General features: G+C 42.3%; 1 protein-coding gene across 2 annotated transcripts in view; it reads left to right on the top strand.

Moving 5' to 3' along the window:
- The first annotated feature begins 1,461 nt into the window (after positions 1 to 1,461).
- The window catches only part of RBM6 (RNA binding motif protein 6), a 124,390-nt gene continuing 111,494 nt past the window's right edge, over positions 1,462 to 14,357 (top strand). Inside the window, exon 1 of one of the 2 annotated variants that reach the window (XM_038566394.1) lies at positions 1,462 to 1,655. The gene's annotated coding sequence lies outside the window, so the exon portion shown is untranslated. The remainder of the gene's footprint in view (positions 1,656 to 14,357) is intronic. The other variant, XM_038566393.1, reaches the window with a different exon arrangement.

The following is a 14,357-nucleotide window of genomic DNA, read 5'->3' as shown; positions in this document are numbered from 1 at the left end:
CACAGCAGCCAGAGGGATCCTATTAACATGGATATCAAGTTATGATATTATTCTATTTGGAGCCCTCCAATGACTTCCCATGTCCCTCCTTACAGAAACCAAACTCATTTCAGTAGAGATTGTATATCTTGTTTAGTTCCTTGTCCATCTCCAGTAACTACCCCACCCCCATCTCCAGTAGAGCAGCAAATTTTATCAGCTTTGTTTGTTCCTATATCCCCAGCACCTGATACAGTGCCTGGCACACACAGGCCCCTCACAGTTTCCAAATGAAGGAAAGGCTTCTGGACAAGATGCCTGAAAAGTAGGAATTTTAAAGACTACTTAACCCAACAACCTCTTCTCTATAGATAAGCATTGCTTTATTTTAGGATGCTTTACAGGCTTTTCTTGTGGCAGATTCCTTTGATCCCATGATGTTGAATTCAGGCTACAAAATCAGGTTACCTTTTGTAAGGGTCCACCCATAACAGACACCAGGTGGCCGGAACCAGCAAGCATATCAACAGTGTAGATAACCCACCTGGAAGGTTGCAGCTTGCCATTTGAAGATTAGCTGTAAGGAGATTCTGGAAATGAGCTGCAAACTGAAAGCGTTTCTGCTAGATTGGGAGATTTGCAGATAACCTTCCAGTTCTGAGACCTCCCACAAGTCGCTCTTGGCCAGATTTATTTCCTGAGATCCAGCAAGGCCCTGTGGAAGCTGAAGCTGGGTGGATTTTCCCTCATTGGCAGTACTGAACCTTTAACATAGGTGGTATTTGCTTGATATTCTTTTTTTTTTTTTTTTTTAATTTTATTTATTTTATGATAGTCATCAGAGAGAGAGAGAGGCAGAGACACAGGCAGAGGGAGAAGCAGGCTCCATGCACCGGGAGCCCGATGTGGGATTCGATCCTGGGTCTCCAGGTCGCGCCCTGGGCCAAAGGCAGGCGCCAAACCGCTGCGCCACCCAGGGATCCCTTTACTTGATATTCTTTAGCGGGGGGATTGCCTAACTTGGAAACCCATCAGAAGGAAAGGGGGAGGAGCCTCTGATTACTGCTTCTCTAATTCAAATGCTTCTCTTGCACCTATCCTCGGGTCGTGGGCCAAAGGGTTAAGCTGGACAGAGGGGGTCAGGATCAGGCGCTTGTGTGGGCCTTCCTTCCTTGGAAGACTTAGGCGGGAGAAGTCTCACCCTGCCTTTACAAAGACAGGAAAGAAGGTGGCCTCAAACTAGGCAGACCAAAGCCTGATCCGTGCTCCCGGTGGGGAGCAAACCTAGGGCAGGCCAATCCAAAGGCCGACCTCACTTCCAGCTCAACTCTAAGGAGAGCACCGGAAGACAAGCCAGGGTCTAAACCACAACCCCCAGCAGGCCCCGCGAACGTGGGGAGGCACGTCCTCTCATTGGACGCCGGCGTGCAGCGTGCCCTCACGCCTGGCTCCCGTACACAGCCCCGCCCCCCCACGCGCGGGGCACGGCGGGAGTGGAGTCGGAGCGACCTGCCGCTGTACTCTATCTCCCGGCGGGCAGAGCGCTGAAGGCGGCGGCGCGGCGCCTTTGTGGAGGCAGCGGCCCGGCGCGGAGGAAGTTCCGGTCTCCGCGACGCTGGGTCGGTGGCGGCGGCTGAGGATTAGGAGGAGCGGGCCGTGGAGGCCGCGCTGCCTCGGTAAGGGCCTAGGGCAGTGGAGAGGGCGTGCCGGGGCCTGCGGGGAGGGAGGCGGCCTGCCAGGCCGCTACTGAAGTCGCGGGTCCGCGAGGCCTGGCAGCTGCGGCTTCGGTGTCGCGGGGCGGCCGCGGCCTCGCTCGGGAAGAAGAGAGCCAAGTGGCGGTGTGGTGAGGGAGGCGCCGCCCTCGGGAGGAACGCCCCGGAACGGTCGCGGGCCCGGGGCGGGGCCCGGCGCGGCGGTAGAATTACCGGTGCAGCCTCGGGGCTGTCGGCTGCGGGTAGGGGCCTGGCGCGTGGTTACGGTTTGGTGCTTCTGGTCTGTGGAGCCGCAGGCGGGTCCTTTCTTCTTCCTTTTTTCCTGCTTTTGCAGGAATCTGATCCAGTTCTGAGGCATTGCTTGAGAAAGAGGCCTTCGTGTGCCTGGCACGTAGTTTCGTCCTTAGACCTGGCTAGGCACGAATGGGCTCGGCCGTGCCACCGGGTGTGCGAGCTCGGAGCCCGGCACGCGGGGCTGTAGAACCTGGAGGCAGGGGAGTGGTCTGGTGGGTTCTGCGCCCGTTGGGAGAATGTGGGAGGAGGGAATTTTTTTTTTTTTTTTTTTTGTATTTTCTCTTCAGATTCCTTTTAGCATTGTAAATCTGTGTTTTCCTCCTAACTTTAGTATTGATTCAACTCTAGGAGTGCTTTTTTTTTTAAAGGACTATGTTTTGTAAGGTACATACACTTTTAAGGGTAATGGTATTTTTTGCATATTCCAGCTTTGCAGGTGAAGGTCAGAGTTGCTGGATCTAATTGAAGGAGTTCAGTAGATATTTATTTATTTATTTATTTATTCATTCATTCATTCATTCATTCATGAAAGAGAGAGAGAGAGAGAGAGGCAGAGACACAGGCAGAGGGAGAAGGAGGCTCCATGCAGGGAGCACGACATGGACTCGATCCCGGGTCTCCAGGATCGCGCCCTGGGCTGAGGGCGGCCCTAAACCGCTGAGCCACCCGGGCTGCCCAGTTCAGTAGACTCTGATGAGCCTGGTCATTTGGTTCATTTTCTGAACTCTGGATTGTGCCCTAGGTTTGTTTTCGACTTTCTGTTGAGTAATGCCACCAGTGTGAATAGTTTATAATGTCAACATCAGCAAACTTGTGAGGACTATAGGCAGAGGTATCAAGAACTGATGGGTGGGGGATGCCTGGGTGGCTCAGCAGTTTGGCGCCTGCCTTCGGCCCAGGGCGTGATCCTGAAGACCTGGGATCGAGTCCCACGTCGGGCTCCCTGCATGGAGCCTGCTTCTCTCTCTGCCTGTGTCTCTGCCTCTCTCTCTCTCTCATTAATAAATAAATAAAATCTTTATTAAAAAACAAAACAAAAAAAAACTGATGGGTAACAGTGAAACTAGCAACGTGTAAAGCACATTGCTTAACTAATGGCCTGTTACTATTTTGGTGAAACACAGACAAGTTGGACCTGAACCTTGTCTCATTAATTAGCACCTAATTGGGTACTTAACCTATAGGATAGGTACTAGGTCTCTTTTCTGGACATCTTCAGTCGCTTCCTTCTTCTTCCTTCTTTCTTCTTTCTTCTTCTTCTTCCTGATTTTTATTATTTATTCGTGAGAAACACAGAGAGGCAGAGACATAGAGGGAGAAGCAGGCCCATGCAGGAAGCCTGATGTGGGACTCGATCCCAAGACTCCGAGATCACTCCCTGAGCCAAAGGCAGATGCTCAACCACTGAGCCACTCAGGTGTTCCTGCAGCACCCTTCTTTATAGAATTCTGTTACCAGACTGGGGTTTTTGCTGCCTTTAGGATCCTAGGTTGTTGTAGCCTTTCAGAGGAGACTTGTCAAAGCTTGGGTTGGGGCGGTGAGTGCATGTTACTAAATGAGCTCTCTTATTGCAAATACTTGAGCAAGGTTATACTCTTCTGCCAAAGTTTAAATGTATAAACTACTGTTAAAAATCAGATTCAGGGTTGTAATAAAATTAAAACTATTAGAAAGTTATGAAATTTTAAAGATCATAACTCATTCCTGGATGGTCTTTTTTTAGCCATATACCAAGTGCTTAGAATTAATTTTTCTGCCATACTCCCACAGTACCTTCTTCATCTCATTTACTTAGTTAATGGGGCATCTGTTGAATGCCTTTTATAACCCTCCTGTCAATGCTGTGGGACTCAGAATAGCAGAGTAGGTAACTGGTGGAGCTCTAGAATCTGATAGGTTTTGAATCCTTGACTCCTCCACTAATTCAATTACATTGGATAAATTACCCTTAGTTTCCTTATATGTGAAATGAGGTTCTTGTGAGGTTTTATGTAATGCTTTTAGAACAGTGCTTGGAGGGGATCCCTGGGTGGCTCAGCGGTTTAGCGCCTGCCTTTGGCCCAGGGCGCGACCCTGAGGTCCCGGGATCAAGTCTCGCTTTGGGCTCCCAGCATGGAGCCTGCTTCTCCCTCTGCCTGGGTCTCTGCCTCTCTCTCTCTCTCTCTGTGTCCATCATGAATAAATAAATAAATCTTTTTTTTAAAAAAAGAACAGTGGTGTGTAGAAAGTGTCCACTAAATGTTAACCACCTCTGTTGTCTTTTCCCTTTATTGAGATGTAGTTTGTAATTCATGTGCCATACAATTAACCATTTAGAGTGTGTAATTCAATACTTTTTATATATTACATTGCTAATTTCTTTCCAAAGGTGTGGTAAATATATTTTGTTACAAAAATGTAACAAAATTTGCTATTTAAACCACTTCTTTTGATTTTTTTTTTTAAAGTTTATTTATTTAAGGAATCTCTGCACCCAGCATGGGCTCAAACTTATTACCTGGAAATCAAGAGCCACACAACCTTCTGATTGAGCCAGCCAGACACCCCTAAGCCATTTTTAAGTGTAAAATTCAGTGCATTAATTACATACATAGTGTAGTGCAACCATCCCCACTATTTCCAAAACTTTTTTGTCATCCCAAACAAACTCTTATCCATTAGCAAATAACTCATTGTTCCCTTCCTTCAGCCCCTGGTGGCCCCTAATTTATAGTCTGTCAATGTGAATTTCTCTGTTTTAGGTATCCCATGCAAGTGAAATCATACAATATTTATCCTTTCATGTCTGACATATTTTACTTACCATGATGTTTTCATGGTCTATTCACATCATAGCATGTATGCAAACTTCATTCCTTTTTTTAAAAGTTTATTTATTTATTTATCTCTACATCCAACATGGGGCCCAAACTTACAACCCCAAGAGTTGCTCACTCTTCTGACTAAGCCAGCCCGGCACCCCAGACTTCATTCCTTATTTATTTTTAAATTAAATAAAATCTTTTAAAATATTTTATATATTTGACAGAGAGGGAGAGAGAGCACAAGAAGGGGGAATGGCAAGGAGAGGGAGAAGCAGACTCTCTGCTAAGCAGGGAGCTGAAGTGGGGCTTGATCCCAGGACCCTCAGATCATGACCTGAGCTGAAAGGCCGATGCTTATCCAACTGAGCCATCCAGGTGCCCCTCCCCCCATTTTAAAAAAAATAAAAAAAAAATTTAAGTGGAGATGTAATTGACATTCTCCTTTATGATTGAGTAAATATTTCGTTGGTGTGAATAGGCCACTTTTTTTTTTAGGCCACATTTTATCTGTTCATTTGTTGGTAGATAACCATCGTTTCCATCTTTTGGCTATTGTAAATCATGCTGCTATGGGGATCCCTGGGTGGCTCAGGGGTTTAGCGCCTGCCTTTGGCCCAGGGCGTGATCCTGGAGTGTCGGGATCGAGTCCCACATCAGGCTCCCCTCATGAAGCCTGCTTCTCCCTCTGCCTGTGTCTCTGCCTCTCTTTCTCTCTGTGTCTCTCATGAATAAATAAATAAAATCTTAAAAAAAAATCATGCTGCTATGAACATAGACATATGCATTTTCTGGATATTAATCTTTTATTGGATATGTGATTTGCAAATATTTTCTCCCAATCTCTGTGGTGTCCTTTTACTCTATTGATAGTGTTCTTTGATGCAGAAGTTTTTCATTTTGATGAAGTCCAATTTTGTCTGTTTTTCTTTTGTTGACTGTGCCTTTGGTGTCATAGCCAAGAGATCGTTGCCAAATCCAATGTATGAAGCTTTTCTCTTTTTATTGTAAGGGTTTTATAGTTCTAGCTCTTACATTTAGGTCTATGATCCATTTTGAGATAATGTTATATGTGGTGCTAGGAAAAGGTCCCACTTCATTCTTTTGCATTTGGATATCCAAGTTTTCCTGTGAGCATCTGTTGAAAATACTGTCTTTTCTTCTTTTTTTTTTTTTTTAAATGTTTATTTATTTATGATAGTCACAGAGAGAGAAAGAGAGAGAGGCAGAAACACAGGCAGAGGGAAAAGCAGGCTCCATGCACCGGGAGCCCGACATGGGATTCGATCCCGGGTCTCCAGGATCGCGCCCTGGGCCAAAGGCAGGCAACAAACCCCTGCGCCACCCAGGGATCCCTGTCTTTTCTTCTTGATAGTCTTGGCAGCCTTGTTGAAAATATCCTGACCAAAAAAAATAAAAAAATAAAAAAATCCTGACCATATATGTAAGAATTTATTTCTGGGTTCTCTATTTCACTGATCTGTATGTTTGTCCTTATACCAATACCACACTGTTTTGATAACTGTAGCTTTGTAGTAAGTTTTGAAATCAGGAAGTGTAAGTCCTCTAATTTTTTTTTTAAGGTTTTATTTATTTATTCATGAGAGATGGGGGGCGGAGGGGCAGAAGCAGAGGCAGAGGGAGAAGCAGGCTCCATGTGGGACTTGATCCCGGGTCTCCAGGATCACACCCTGGGTCGAAGGCTGTGCTAAACTGCTGAGCCACCTGGGCTGCTCTCTAATTCTTTTTCAAGACTGTTTTGGCTCTTCAGAGTCTTTTGAAAAAATTTTTTTTAAAGATTTTATTTATTTATTGATGAGAGACACAGAGAGAGAGAGAGAGAGACAGCCAGAGAGAGGCAGAGACAGGCAGAGGGAGAAGCAGGCTCCATGCAGGGAGCCTGATGTGGGACTCGATCCCAGGTCTCTAGGATCACTCCCCAGTTTAGCGCTGAAGGTGGTGCTAAACCGCTGAGCCACCCGGGCTGCCCAGCTTTTGAAATTCTATATGAATTTCAGGATTTTTTTTTTTTTTTTTTTTTTTTTTTCTGAGCATTGGCTTTAGAACCAGATGGTCTTGAGTTTGCATATTAGCTTTTCCTCATACTATTTTGGGGCAAGTCTTAACCTATTTGAGCTTCAGTTGCATGGTCTCTAAAGTGGGAATAGTAACTTGAGTTTATCCTACAGAGGACTTGTGATGATTAAATGAGAAAACCCATGTAAAGTCCTTAACTGGGGCAGACTCAGCACTCAGTTGTACTTGTCTTTATCACTTTTCATTTTGGAGAGTTGGATGAGACCTACTAAGGAAGATCCTTTCCAGCTTAATGTTATTATGATTCTAAAAACCTGAGCATGGTAGCAGTAGTAATAATATTTATTACCTTGTTTTAAAATTCTTTAAAACTTTTTTTGGAGGCATAGTTTCCATATTGAAAAATTCCTCCATTGTAAGGGCTCAACTTGGTGTAATTATCACTACTCTTCAGATTTAGAATATTTCCAACACCTCAGAACATTCCTTAGTTCCTGTTTGTTGTTTATTCCCACTTCTCCAACTGCAAGTCCTAGTATCTACTGATTTGCTTCCTGTCTTTGTAATTTTATGTTTTCTAGAAATTTCATATAATTGGAACTATATAATTCTCAATCTTCTGTGTCTGGCTTCTTTCACTTGTAATGTTTTTTGAGGTTCATCCATGTTGTTGAATTCTTTTTTATGGTGTCTCTCTTTGGTTCATCCATTCATCTATTGATAGACATTTGGACTGTTTCCAGTTTGGGGCTATTATAAACAATGAGGCTATGAATATGATTGCTTCTTATGCATGATCTGGTTTACTCCTGATAGTAATCGTATGAGTTAGGTACCATTATTCCTATAGTATAGGTGAGCTTTGAGGCATATAGAAGTTAAATAATTTATCAAGGGTGCAATATAAAAAGGTAGGTTCTTCAGACTACGATCTTTAACCTAGGTATACACAAAAACATTCCAGAGAGAGTGTGTGTATGTGTCTATGTGTGTGTGTGTGTGTGTATATATATATATATATATATATATATATATATATATATATATATAACCTCTGAGCCACCCATAAAACTCTTAGAAGAAACCAGGGAAAGCATCATGCATTGGATTTGGAAATGATCTGGGCACGACACTAAAGGCATAGTCAGCAAAAGAAAAAAATAGATAAATTGGACTTCATCAAAATGAAAAACTTTTCTTCACCAAAGAACACTGTCAACAGGGGATCCCTGGGTGGCTCAGCGGTTTGGTGCCTGCCTTTGGCCCAGGGCGTGATCCTGGAGTCCCGGGATCGAGGCCTGTGTCGGGCTCCCGGCATGGAGCCTGCTTCTCCCTCCTCCTGTCTCTCTCTCTCTCTCTCTCTCTCTCTCATAAATAAAATAAATCTTAAAAAAAAAATAAAGTATTTAAAAAAAAAAAGAACACTGTCAACAGAGTAAAAAGATACCCCACAGGATGGGAGAAAATATTTTTAAGTATTATCTGATAAGGAATTAATATCCAGAATATATAGAAAACTTCTGAACTCAACAACAACAAAAATACAACCTGATTCAAAAATGGGCAAAGGACTTGAATAGACATTTCTCTAAAGAAGGTTATATAGATGGCCAATAAGCCCATGGAAAAATACTCAACATTGTGAATGATTATGGAAATGCAAATCAAAAAGACAGTGAGATGTCACTTCACACCCATTAGGATGATGACTATTAAAGCAATAACAACATGCTTCCAAAACCGAAAATAACAAGTGTTAGTGATGGTGTGGAGAAATTGGAACTTGTATTATCCTCTTATGGCTACTGTCACACACTACCACAGATGAGGTAGCTTAAATAACAAATGTATTTTCTCTCACTCTGGAGGCTAAAGTCCAAGATCAAGGTGTCAGCAGGGTTGGGTTTTTGTGAGGCCTTTCTCCTTGGATTGTAGAAAGCTGCCCTCTTGCAATGCCCTCGCACAAACTTTCCTCTGTACATCATGCATTTGTAGTATCTCTTCCTCTAACACCAAACCTGTTGGATTAGGGTGCCACTCTTTTTTTTTTATGATTTTATTTATTCATTCATTCATTCATCATCCATCCATCCATCCATCCATCCATCCATTCATTCATTCATAAGAGACATAGACAGGCAAAGACACAGGCAGAGAGAAGCAGGCTCCATGCAGGGAGCCCGATGTGGGACTTGATCCTGTAACTCCAGGATCCTGGGCTGAAAGCAGGCACTCAACTGCTGAACCACCCCGGCGTCCCATGGGTACCACTTTTAAGACCTTAAAAAAAAATTTTTTTTTAAGATTTTATTTCTTTATTCATGACACAGAGAGAGAGGCAGAGACATAGGCAGGAGAAGCAGACTCCCTATGGGGAGCCTGATATGGGACTTTTTTTTTTTTTTTTAAGATTTTTATTTATTCATGAGAGACACACAGAGAGGCACAGACACAGGCAGAGGGAGAAGCAGGCTCCATGCAGGGAGCCCAACATGGGACACGATCCCGGGTCTCCAGGATCACACCCTGCCTGGGCAGAAGGCAGGCACTAAACCTCTGAGCCACCCAGGGATTCCCCCTGATGTGGGACTTAATCCCGGAACCCTGGGATTACGCCCTGAGCCAAAGCCAGACGCTCTACCACTGAGCCACTCAGGCGTCCCCAATTCATTCCATTTTTTAAGCTATTAGGAATAAAGCTGTTGTGAACATTTTTGTACAAGTTTTCATTTATCTTGGGTAAAAACTTAGAAGCGAAATTGCTAAGTCGTAGGGTAGTGTTTGTCAGGCCAGTTTCTAAAGTGGTTGTACCATCTTGCATTCTTTCCAGCAGTATATAAGAGTTCTGATTGCTGAAAATCCTTGTGTATTTGCTTTTGTAAGGCATTTTAATTTTAGTAGTTCTAATGGGTGGGTATTAGGATCTCATTGTGGTTTTAATTTGTTTTCCTTATGACTAATAATAGTAAGCATTTGTCAGCTGTGTTACAAATATTTACTTCTGTTCCATAGTTTGCCTATTCATTTTTAAATAGTGTCTTTTGAAGTACAAGTTTTAATTTTAATCTTTTCTTTTATGATTAATGCTTTCTGCATCCTTTATAGAAATCTTTGCTAACACCAAGCTGAAAAGATTTTCTCCCATGTTTTTTAGAAGATTTATAGTTTTAGCTTCTACATTTATGTCTGATCCATTTTTAATCAGCTTTTAAGTGTGGTGTGATGGTAGGCAAGCAGGTGCCAAGAAAGGGGAATCAGGATATGGTTCTGGAGAGGGAGCCTGAGAAACAGATGCCACATCTAGGAATGGCATCAGGCATGTAAATTCCCCATTCCAAATCTGAGGACTCTTGAGGGGCCCTGTAATTGGGATCAATACACTTAAAATCTTTTATTGGAAATTTTGCAAGGGACAAAGGTGCCACCAGCAGCCACAAACTCCAGTTCCCACAGTGCATATTAAAGTTGCTACTGTTTAAAAACTTCTAAGTGGATCTTATTTGGTAGGTGCTCAAACCAACCTTTGCCTGTTGATGCCCCCTTGATGTTTTTAGCTGAGTGTGCTATGGGGCCCAAAGCATTTACCTTGGAAAAAATTAGAGTGTTTGGTGCAGAAGCAAGCTACTGCATACTGCAGATAAACTATAGAATCGGACCCCTGGTTCTGCTTTGTTGGCTCTTGGAACTGAAATCATGATTATGATTAAAAAGGATGGCCCTGGGTATTAGAATTTTGCTGCTAGAAAAATTATAACATTTTTGGACCTTTGCAAGATGGACCAGAGTGGAAACACTTGCCAAGAATGTTTTCATTTATTTATTTATTTATTTTTAAAGGTTTTATTTACTTATTCATGAGAGACACACACAGAGAGAGGCACAGACACAGGCAGAGGGAGAAGCAGGCTCCATGCAGGAAGCTTTATGTGGGATTCAGTGCCAGGACTCCAGGATCACACCCCGGGCCAAAGGCGGTGCTAAACTGCTGAGCACCCAGGCTGCCCTATTTTCCTTTTTTTAAGCAAGATTTATTTATTTTAGACAGAAAGAGAGCACACATGTGAACGGGAGGAGGGGCAGAGGAGAGAATTGCAAGCAGACTCTCCACTGAGCATGAAGCCCAACATAGAGCTCCATCTCACCATCCTGAGATCATGACCTGAACTGAATTCAAGAGTCAACTGAGCCACTCAGGCACCTCCCAAGAATGCTTTTATTAATAAAGAATGAAAGGCAGAGGAGGCTCGAAAACAATCAGTTGCCATCATTGTTCCAACCATAGAGTGCTGACCTACAATGGAGTGTTTTTTGCCAAACCCACTGGTCACCTTCCAGGAAACCAGTCTTTAGGTTCTAAAGGAGTGTGACTGCAAAGTTCAGTGGAAGGACGTGGCTAGGAGTGTAGCCTATAGTTTATTATAATGCTCGCCACCTCCAGAACCACCTGATCCCTGTTCAACTGCTGTTCATTTGGAACCATTTTTCACTTCAATTTTCAAAATTCTCATTTGACTATTTACTACTCATCCAGATCTGTACCTGTAATAGTTTCTTTTTTTCTTTTTTATAAAATATTTTATTTATCCGTTTGACAGAAAGAGCACGAGCACACAAACGGGAGCAACAGAGGGAAAGGGAGAAGCAGGCTCTCTGCTGATCAGGGAGCCCAATGCAGGGCTTGATCCCAGCACGCTGGGATCAGGACCTGAGCCAAAGGCAGACTCTCAACCAACTGAACACACCTCCCTGCCCCCTACCGACCCCACAGTAGTTTCATATGCCAGTCTTTAGAACTCACCAGAGGGTTCTTTTACTGATTGGTGGGTAGCATGTGTTGGTGGGATCTGGTTAGTTGTGGTGGCAGGCCCTTGTCAGTCCCACTTAATGGTTCACTGCCTGCCACAGTTGTGTATGGAATTGATGTTTTAGTACCATTTAATTTCAGAGTTCAGTGATATGGTAGGTGACTTGTTCTATACTTCCTAATAGATTCCCACTTTCTTGGCTCCTGTCTTATGTGTATATCAACCAGTGTTTTTTGCTAGGATCTGATAAGCTTCAGTATTTATTTATTTGTTTATTTTAAAAGATTTTATTTATTTATTCATGAGACACAGAGAGAGGCAGAGACATAGGCAGAGGAAGAAGCAGGCGCCCTGCAGGGAGCCTGATGTAGGACTCGATCCCAGGATCATGCCCTGAGTCAAAGGCAGATGCTCAGTCACTGAGCCACCCAGGTCCCCATGAGCTTCAGCATTTAAAGCTTTAACCTGGCATTGAGGTCGTCCTCCGAAATGCCAGTTCTGCTTACCAAAAAGTGGCCATGGCTTCATGCCAGCAATTCAACAGTTTTTGCCCAAAGTTTGAGAATAGTTTTGAGATCATTACAGCCCAAGACCCATAATCATTTGCTTTGCTTGCTGAATTAAACTACATGTCTGTGAGAACTCTAGTCATCTCGAAGAAAACTTTTAAGTAAGCTCCACGCCCAGTGTGGAGCTTGAACTCCCAACCTTGAGATCAGTAGTCACAAGCTCTACCAACTGAGCCAGGCACATCTCAGGATGTGCCCCCTGAGAAAAACTTGGGAGGGAACTATTAATAGATGGTTTGACAAATCTTTTGCTTACCAGCAGTGTATGAGCATTCTTACTTGTCCACATCTTCACCAACTTATCTTTTTTTATCATAACCATTCCAGTAGATGTGAAGTGGTATCTTTGTGGTTTTGGTGTGCATTTCCCTTATGGGGAGCATTTTTCCTGTGCTCATTGACCATTTGTCATCTTTGGAGAAATGTCTACTCTTGTCTTTTGCCTGCTTGTAAATTGGGTTTTTTTTGTTGTTGTTGTTGAATTATAAAATTATATAAAATTATGTATTCTGGATACAAATCCCTTATCAAGTATATGATGTGTACACATTCTTTTTCCATTTTGTGAGCTGCCTTTTCACTTTCTTGATGGTATCCTTTTAAGCACAAAGGTTTTATTTTATTTATTTATTATTTTAAAATATTTTTATTTGAGAGAGAGAAAAAGAGAGAGCACAAAGAAGGGGGAAAAACAGAGAGAGAAACAGGCTTCCTGCTAAGCAGGGAGCCGACATGGGGCTCGATCCCAGGACCTTGGGAGCATGACCCAAGCCAAAGGCAGATTGCTTAACCACTAGCCACCCAGGCACCCCTAAAGCACAAAAGTTTTAAATTTGGATGATATCCAATTTATTTTTCATTTTGTTGCTTTTGCTTTTGGTATCTGTCTTATCTTAGAAACCATTGCCTAATCCAAGGTCATGAAGATTTATGCCTCTTTTTTTTTTTTTTTAAGAATTTTACAGTTTTACACTTAGGTCTTTGATCCATTTTGAGTTAATTTTTATAAATAGCATGAGCTGTAGGGATCCAACTTCATTCTTTTCCACAGGGACATGTTGTCTCAGTACCATTTGTTAAAAAGACTGTCCTTTCTTCATTCGATTATCTTTGGCATTCTTGTCTAAAACACTTGACCCTAAATGAGGGTTTAATTTTGAACTTTGAATCGTGTTCCATTGATCTTTATGTTCATTGTTATGCCACTGCCACACTGTCTTGATTACTTAAACTTTGTATTAAGTTTTAAAATCAGGAAGTGTGAGTCCTCTAACTTTGTTATATATACAGGCATACTTTGTTTTGTTACATTTTACAGATAATTGCATTTTTAAAAAAGATTTTATTAAAAAATAAAAGATTTTATTTATTTATTCACAAGAGGCAGAGACACAGGCAGAGGGAGAAGCAGGCTCCACGCAAGGAGCCCGATATGGGACTCGATCCCAGGACTCCAGGATCACACCCTGAGCCACCCAGGCGTCTCGATAATTGCATATTTTATAGACTAAAGAAGGTTTGTGGCTACCCTGAGTTGAGCAAGTTTATCAGTGCCATTTTCCACCAGCGTTTGCTTACTTTGTATCTCTGTATTACATTTTCACAATATTTCAAACTTTACGTTATTATTATATTTGTTATAGTGATCTGTGATCAGTGATTACAATTTGCTAAAAGCTCAGATGATAGCATTTTTTGCCAGTAAAGTATTTTTTATTAAGGTATGTGCATTGTATTTTTAGACAGAATGCTATTGCATATTTAATAGACTACTATATAGTGTAAACATTTATATGTACTAGGAAACCAAAAAATTCATTTCACTTGCTTTACTGCAATACTCACTTTATTGCAGTAGTATGGAACCAAACCTGCAATATCTTCAAGGTATGCCTTTATTCTTTTCTCTTTTGCACAGATGGTATGGTATTACAAATAGTATTTTGTACGTTTTTTTGTACATATTTTTAAACTTAATATATAATTGCTGGTCCTAGATCAGTTAACATAATTACCTCATTTTTTAGAGAATTGTGTGGCATTTCAGTAGTGCAGTACACTCTATTGATGTACATTTAGATTTTGTAATCTTTTGCTGTTATAAACAGTGCTACCCTTGGGATCCCTGGGTGGCGCAGCGGTTTAGTGCCTGCCTTTTTG

Source organism: Canis lupus, chromosome 20, assembly GCF_011100685.1.
Source record: "Canis lupus familiaris isolate Mischka breed German Shepherd chromosome 20, alternate assembly UU_Cfam_GSD_1.0, whole genome shotgun sequence".
Lineage (NCBI taxonomy): Eukaryota > Metazoa > Chordata > Mammalia > Carnivora > Canidae > Canis > Canis lupus.
This window is presented reverse-complemented; position numbering and strand designations above follow the sequence as displayed.